Raw genomic sequence first — 8181 nt, 5'->3', positions numbered from 1 at the left:
TATTTCACACACAGAGGATATAATCATCAACTGTCTGCAGACTTGTTTGCCCTCTCACCGTCCACAGAAGGTTGCTGAAGCATTTCTGCTTTTCTGTTTGCACCATTTACCCTCGTTTAAATCCCCAAACAACTAGCATAACGTAGCAAATAAAGCACTTTAAAATTAAACTAATATTTTCGGTTCCTTTCAGCGAAACCAGCCTATTCTTCTAACTTCGGGGCTACCACTGCCCTCTTGCTTTATTCTTCCTGCATTCAGACCCGAGTATGTCCGTTTTGCAGGCGCGCGGCTACATATTCATGCCTCGCTGGGTGAGTTTAAAATGCCACGCTACGGCGTACCCGACGCCCGGAGGCAGCGGAGGATGTTTGATCTGCAAAGGCCACATTAAACCTCCTGCTGTCGGGTTTAAGTGCAATCATTTCTGCTTTTGAAGAGCCGACCACCGATCACCCTGCGCAGCATGTGATGTTCAGCATGCATAACACTCAGTCAGGTTCAAGGAGGAAGGTGGAAATACTCATCCTGCAAAGGTTCGTCTGTCTTAAAGGAGCAGCTCTTTATTCCTGAAATAATTCATCCAGACAGTCATAACTGTAGAACATTTTAAATGTTTTATTTAAAACAAAAAGGGTTTAGGATTAGAAAATAATTCCCATTGTTTTCAGACCTTGGATGACAGGAGTAAAATTGCACTCTTGCCAAATATCCCTCTGTGATTCTGCATTTATCAGCTGGAGACTGAGACAAGACTTTTATTTGCCTTGTTGAACAATTCCATTAAAAATATCTCCCTGTGTTTTTACTGACACTAAAAAAACACATTACCCCTGATTTAATCTGTTATCATAGGATGTTTTCTAAGCTTTGCTCGAATCATTTCACCAGGCTGAATGTTCAATCTTTATGGTATTAAAACAAAGATTTAATACAATCTTTATGCATTCACCTACCCTGTTGAGCTTAACTCTGTGTTTCATGCATAGGAACCGACAAAGAGGCAGGATGATTCGGACAAACAGCCCTAAAAGCATGACTTGAACTGACTGTTAACAAATATTAATTCAGTTGGGCACTTTTTTATGACAATTCATACAGAGAATTTGAGCAAACATCCGCTTGCTACCGATTTAAGCCTGTTTGTTGTTTTTCATGACCCGGAAAACCGAGAATTTGCACAGGCATTATGACAATTCAATTCATAATACCAACAGGATGCCCAGAGAGATGTTTTTTCTCCCAGAACTACAGGTGCAGCTCATTTAATTAAAATATTAATGAAAAGTTAATTTATATTAGTTACGCAGTTTAGAAAACGAAACTTGTGTGCTATATAGATTTACAAGACATGGAAGGATGCACTTCAAGACTGCTTTTCTGTTGCTTTGACTGTTGCTTGCAGCAAATGAAAACCCAACATTTAGTTCCAGAGATTTTAAGCCCATTAAAAGTAGATTTTAAATACTGAAATTTAATGTTATGGCCAATAGACAGCCACACGAAGATTGTGAAGCAAAGTGAATTCAATAGTTTGTGAGAACAAAATCAGAAGGTTTGGAATGAAGCTGGGGTCAGTACTATAAGAGATTTATTTTTATTCAATTCAGTTTTATTTATATAGCCTCAATTCACAACACATGTCATCTCAAGGCTCTTTACAAAGTTAAATTCAATCAAATCTTCCAGAGAGATTGGTCAGAAAGTTTCCTCTCTAAGGAAACCCAGCAGGTTGCATCAAGTCTCTCCAAAGAGAGAAGACAGAGCAGAGACACAGAAAGCACAGAAGCTCACATTGACCCAGGAGTACTTTCTATGTTAGATGGTAATAATGGATGATCTGCCTCCCCTGATGATGTCACAGCTAACAGAACACCAGACCAGGTGTACCTTCTATGAAGAGAAAAAATGCAGAGAAAATATAAAATATAAGATGAAATAACAACAAATAATGCAAATTGGAGAACAGTAGGAGAACTCAGCAGTGAGATAAATAGACCCTGTTGTCCTCCAGCAGCCGAAAAGCTGCTACATACTTGAAGAGAACCCAAATAATTTGTCTCGCTCCCTAAATTAAACCAGGGAGCCAGCTTCTTGTGAATAATCACCTTCTTTTTCAAGGGGAGCTACATTGTCTAATGCAGAACGCAACGAGGAAGTCACACCGTCAATAGGAGTATTTTGGAGAACTATTAGTTAACATGTTCGAGAACGATATTAGCTGAGATAGTGACCATGTTGTAACTTGTTTAGTAATCCTTCAAGGTTGATGTAAACATTTTACTCAAAGCAGTTACCCATCTTGTCTCAATGCCATAAGACTATTTGTTGTTTTGCATGGATAGTGTTTCAGGGGACTCTTCTGTGTTTCATCATGATATACATGATATACTGCTGACTGACAGACTACAGGAACTGAAGGAGGAGGAGGAGAGCTACTCTATGTTTTATACACTCGTGACAAAGTTTTTTGAACCAATAACCTTTTCAAACTGTATCATACCTTGCCAAGGCTCAGTTTTGATCAGTTCCACAAGAGGCATAAATATTTATTAAAAATTTAAATCGCATAAAGGAATTAAGATTTTTCCATGATATGTGTCCATGTTCTCCACTCTTTTTTAAAAGAGTCACCCAGTCCGCCTGAACCTCCTGAATACTTCAGCAGATTACTTAGGCACTGCAAAAAGGGAACTAAAGGTAAGTAAAATTCTCTTGAAATTAGTATATTTGTCCTTGATTTGAGCAGGTTGATAAGATTCTCTGCCAATGGAATGAGTATTTTAACCCTAAAGTAAGATAATTTGATATACTGCACTTTAAATAAGATGACACGTTTCTCCTATTTTAGGTAAATAAATGTTATTCCATTGGCAGATAATCTTATTTACCTGCTCAAATCAAGCATAAATACACTAATTTCAAGAATATTTCACTTACTTTTAGTTCTCTTTTTGCAGTGTGAGAGTTGCTGAATTTCTTGGAGAGTGACATTGAGGAAGCTGAAAAAAATTAGGGCACTATGGCATGTGAATCTCTCCCAGAACAAGAGCTGAACTCTTCGTTATGTAGGCAAGTCATGGATGAGCTTTCCTAGCAGAATAACCGGGTCGCAGTGAGGAGAGCTAATTTACAAACATCGCCATAGGCAGGATGGAGGGCTGTGTGAAGGAGACGACGAACGGAGGAAGATGAGGCTAATTATGCTTCCTGCAGAGACACAGTGACGTCCCCTGGCTCACTAAAAAGGGGGCTTGTCAAGCTGTAATTCCCTGACGAGAGAAGAAGAAATGCTGAGAGATGAGCAAGAGAAAAAAACACAAATCCAGAACTGCACATTCTAGACGAAAAGTTTAACTCTGTATATTTAAAGCTCAACTTAAGATTTAGTATGATCCTAATTATAATTATTCTATCAGGTATTTAAGTTGTATAAGTCTCCTTTTTAGGACATGGACAAGACCAGTTCACTGAACCACAGCTACATGCGTGACTGTTATTTATTGATGATGAGCTGAGGACTCAGTTACAGTCGGCAGGTAGAGTGAAGAGGAGGGAGAATTTTATAAATAAGTAATCACAGGCAGCAAAGAATAAAAAAAACAACAGAGAGAACACAGAGAATAACGGGAGCAGGTGGAAAAAGAGTTAAACGGTGGAAACTGGGTAGGTATATTTTATTTTGAACCTTTATTTCTCTCTCTGTCTCTCTCCGAGGTCGGTCGTGTCTTTCTCTCTCTGCAGCTTTTACCCCCCCCCCCCCCCCTATCCTGCTTTGCTTTGCTATGTCTTGTCTTCTGAGCACTTTCTTCATATCAACCGAACTCTGAAAAACATGGATCTGGTAAGCTGGTCTCTCAATACTATTGATAAATTTTTTTCGACGGGTAGGCAACGGAAGGGGGACCCGTCTGGTCCTGATTTGACTTATTTTGTGAGATACACCCTAAATTCCTGGAGGAAAACGGTGTGTCTTTCGACCTTGTCATTCCTGGACGTTTGAAATTTTCACATTGGATTAAGGATACTGGGATCTCTACTTATTGGTTTTTGTGGATTTTTGAAGTATCGGCAAATACAGCGGATGTCGGAGCCATTTGGCCTTGATCAGGCTGCCGGCTGCATGACGCGCTCACTCTGGCTGTGAACGGACAAACCTGGCAGGTGAATGGAGCCAAGCCGAAAAGCTGGCTGCGCTGGAACGCAGACTGACTTTGGGGTTGAACTCAAGGGGAGATGGGATAAAATCTGGGAGTGAAGCGCGAAAAAGCCCAATAATTTGGAAAATTGGATTTATGTGGAGCCAGCAAAAGACTTAAAAGCTGACAGGAAAGGCAGTGCAGCTTGTCTCATAACAAATAACATATTTGGATTCCCTCCCTATCTTCTCCTGGATTGTTATGACGGAGTGCCCAGAAAAGCCCCCGGCTACCCCCCTCCCCCGCTGACACCTGAGGATGCTTCTCTGAACTGTGGGCCGGCTGATAACATCAAGGACAATGGCCTCTGGAGAGTGTTCACGGAGAAAAACACTTTCGCCCATACACACACGCATAACTGATACTCATAAAAACTGATGAATTACACTCACGCGACAGGTCTCAAATGTTTACCTTCTGCATACATGTTGTCTTGTGTTTATTTGTGCTTTTGTGCTATGAGGGTTTTTTTGTGTCGGTTGTTTGTCTCTTTATAGGTGAGAGCATAAATAGGCAAACATCTGTCTCTTTTTTTTTTTCCCTCCCCTCTTTCCCCCATGTTGTTGCTCTTTCTTCGAGAGTTTTCAAGGCAGCGCCTAGGGACCCCGTGTAAAGCGGGGTCTGGGGCAGTTTGGGGAACGCACCTCACGGCTAGCGCTCATGTAGCAGCGGCCGACTGTGTGTGTTCCTGGCAACGCAAGGCCTCAGTCAATCGTTCCCCCAAAATGTTTGTTAAGTGTATGTGATGGACGGTTGTACTGGAACTGAAATTTCGATTGTAATGCAAATTGCAGTTGACTAATAAAATTGATTGATTGATTGATTGATTGATTGTATAGTTATGTTTTTTACATGTAATGAAACAAAAAAAATAATGCTTGAAAAAGCATTTAATGTAATGATGAACTATAGAGCCTTCACTATAGAATAAGGAGTTTCCTCTTTTAATGGATCAAACAAAACACAGTTAAAAGTAGAAAGTTTTTTTTACACAGTTGCGTGACTCTAAGCTAATGCGATGAAATGTGTTTCCCTTCTCAAAGAAATCCAGATAAGAAGGGAACCAACGTTTTCTTTTCCACGCCGCTAATGTTTGGAAGATAAAGGATTAAAGTTTAAATGTTAAGCTGCTGTTTTGTCGTATAAAGTCTCTCTTTCCAGAAACGAGATTATTTTTCTTGATTTATTTATTTTTTGCTGGAGAAAGTATTTTCTCAGCATTCTGCCCTGATTGTAGCATCTATTCCCTGAACGCTGCCTTAAAGACTGCAACAACAATCAATCACTCACGTCCTTTGGGCAATTTAGCAGCAGGCGTGAGAGTGGCTTGCTTTCATTCTCTGAAAAGAGCAACGTTCCTTCTCCTCCTCCCATGCTTGGAAAACAGTGCAGAGGTCTCAGATTTTATCTGGCAGCAGCTATCGGAGGTCTGATCTGGGTCAAACAGCTACAGCAAGTGGCACGTTGGGATTTGCGAGAGGAAAAAATGTCAAAACTCTCATCTGTTCCTATGAATTTCTCACGTGATGCCTGCCAGTTTCAAACATGCGTCTCATGGTTTTTTAAAGGCTAATTATACCAATTTCCTTAAGCAGTATAACCACAGACATTTTGCTACCATGACTGTTTTTCTAATAGGCCAAATAAAACCTCTTCCCAGGATATCCAAACCAGGCTGCAGAATTAAACAAAAAAGAAAACGCAGGAATCTTAAAATGTACAGATTGTCCTTTAACTGCTGCAGGTTTTACTGCTAATGGTTAAAGATAAGTTTGATTATCTTCATTGTTCAGCCAATTATCTAAGCCGAGGGGCTTCTAATGTGCAAATGATGCTAAATAAAAAAAGCACTTAAACAGCTGAGCTCAAAGAAACTTTAAACATCGCTCTGCCTGTGTTGCCTAAAATCATGCCGTGCAGAAAAGTTGTGGTTCTGACCTGCGCCTTGCTGTTAGGAGATCTAGGTTTATGTCAGTGTCACATTATTTCTGCTGTTAAAATAATACTTTGCAACCTGAACTTTAGGGAACCATTTTTTACTCAAATATGATTGAGATTTCAAATCATTCATAGCAAAACTCCAGCCTGACAAATTCCAAAAACACATGATTTCATGTCGCGTGCTATCAAAAGTAACCTGGAACTGATAGAAGAAGTAGTTACTCTCCTTGTTTAATAGTCAATTACCTGCAATTAACTTAATTTCTGCCTGATCTAAGAAATCATTTGATAGCACGTGTATAACAACAGGAAGTCGGTTAAGAGTTATAAAAAAGCAGCAAATCATGAGAGATAAAGTCCATTTCTTCTCCCAGTCTGGAAAGGGCTGCAGAGCCATTATTACAAAGTAAAAACCGAGAAACATGAAACACTGGTAGAACTTTCCAGGAGCGGCTAGATATCAAAACGACTCCAAAACGAGTAATGTAAGACGTCACAAAACAAGCAAAAAAAAAAAAAACATCTAAAGAACTGCCTGTGATTTCATGATTCAACAATAACAGGGAGAGATTAGACAGAATGGGACAACACCACTGCTGACCAAACAGAACCCAAAGACTCACTCCACATTTCCCCAAAACATCCGGATGATTCCCTAGACGTCTGGTAAATGTTTCTTTTTGGAGGGTTAGCATAAACTAACACAGTATTTCAGAAAAACATCATCATACTGTCAGTAAAACATGTGGACGTGGACGTCTTGGCATCATTGATGACAGAAAGATGGAGACAGTTCACTGGGATGGTGTTTATGTCTCCATTATGTGTGAGCTGTAACATCACATCACTGTGGCAGTGCGTCTGAGACTGATGGGCCCAGACGATGTTTATCGCTCTCTGCTGTCCTCATGGAAGATGAATCTGCGGCATTTTTCGGCATAAACTGCTCATCATAAAGTAAAGCAACACCGGGTTTGAACACCAACACAGCTTGTAGGAATATTATGATAGAGTTATCCCAACAGATTATCTTTAAAGGGGATGTGTAATGCTTTACAATTCTTCATTTTAACATTGAAATCATTCAACTGTGATCTATATAAAGTGAAACTGCAATGCTTTGGTCTGAATTTGTCGTTAATTTACCTCCATGTTCCCCCTATTTACCCCTGCTCTGAGGAGCGTCTGAGAGTAACTTATTTTGGTACTGTCTCTTTAAATCACAGCCCCCCTACGGGTCGTTCCTCTCAAAGCTGTCCGGACATTTTTTAAGTCTATTGGGGGATGATGTAATAAATTCTGTGGGTTAATACACCCAACAACCGAACATTTTAACTTATCCACTTGTAGCTTCGGCGTCCTTAAACTTGGACTACAAAACTGCAGTGAAGAATTAAAATGACGGATTTAGGAAACTGGTAAGCTGGAGGTTCATGACATTGTTTAGCAGCCCTGCAGCAAATACTGTGATGTAATGGTTCAAACGAGATAATAGAACACAGAGAAAACCGTAGGCTTGAAAAATATGACCTAAAAAGAATATAAAGATATTTACGTAGCTCCTGGACAGACTAAATTCAAATGTTCTGCACTCCTAGAGACTCCAAGTACACCACAAAATGGATTTAAGGGCTAAAAAAGTGGGTTTTGTATGATATGTCCTTCCTATTCAATGTTAAAGAAAGTACTTAAATTACAGATGTGCTAATTTTGACTTGATGACTTGACTGAAGTTAAACTCGAGTCACAGATTTGATGACTTAAGACCTGATGTGGTTTTATTAGAAAATACCTGTGGCTCTAAATTGAGTAGAACGTCTTTACCTTTTAAAGACTTAATGCTCTCATTAAAATCAAAAGCTGGGTTAGGATGCCTATCCCAGCTGGAAGCAAGTCACCGGTGGAGTAAACCCAGAGCAAGTCGCAGGTCCACAGCAGGGCTGAAAACCTGTAAACCTGTAAAAAAATGTAAACAGTTGTTTAAATTTTTTTGTTTAAATTTTTTTGCTTATCATTGTATTGTTTCATGGTAGCTCATTCG

This window comes from Fundulus heteroclitus, chromosome 12 (assembly GCF_011125445.2).
Source record: "Fundulus heteroclitus isolate FHET01 chromosome 12, MU-UCD_Fhet_4.1, whole genome shotgun sequence".
NCBI lineage: Eukaryota > Metazoa > Chordata > Actinopteri > Cyprinodontiformes > Fundulidae > Fundulus > Fundulus heteroclitus.
The sequence above is the reverse complement of the archived record's forward strand: the minus strand, read 5'-3'. Positions refer to the sequence as shown.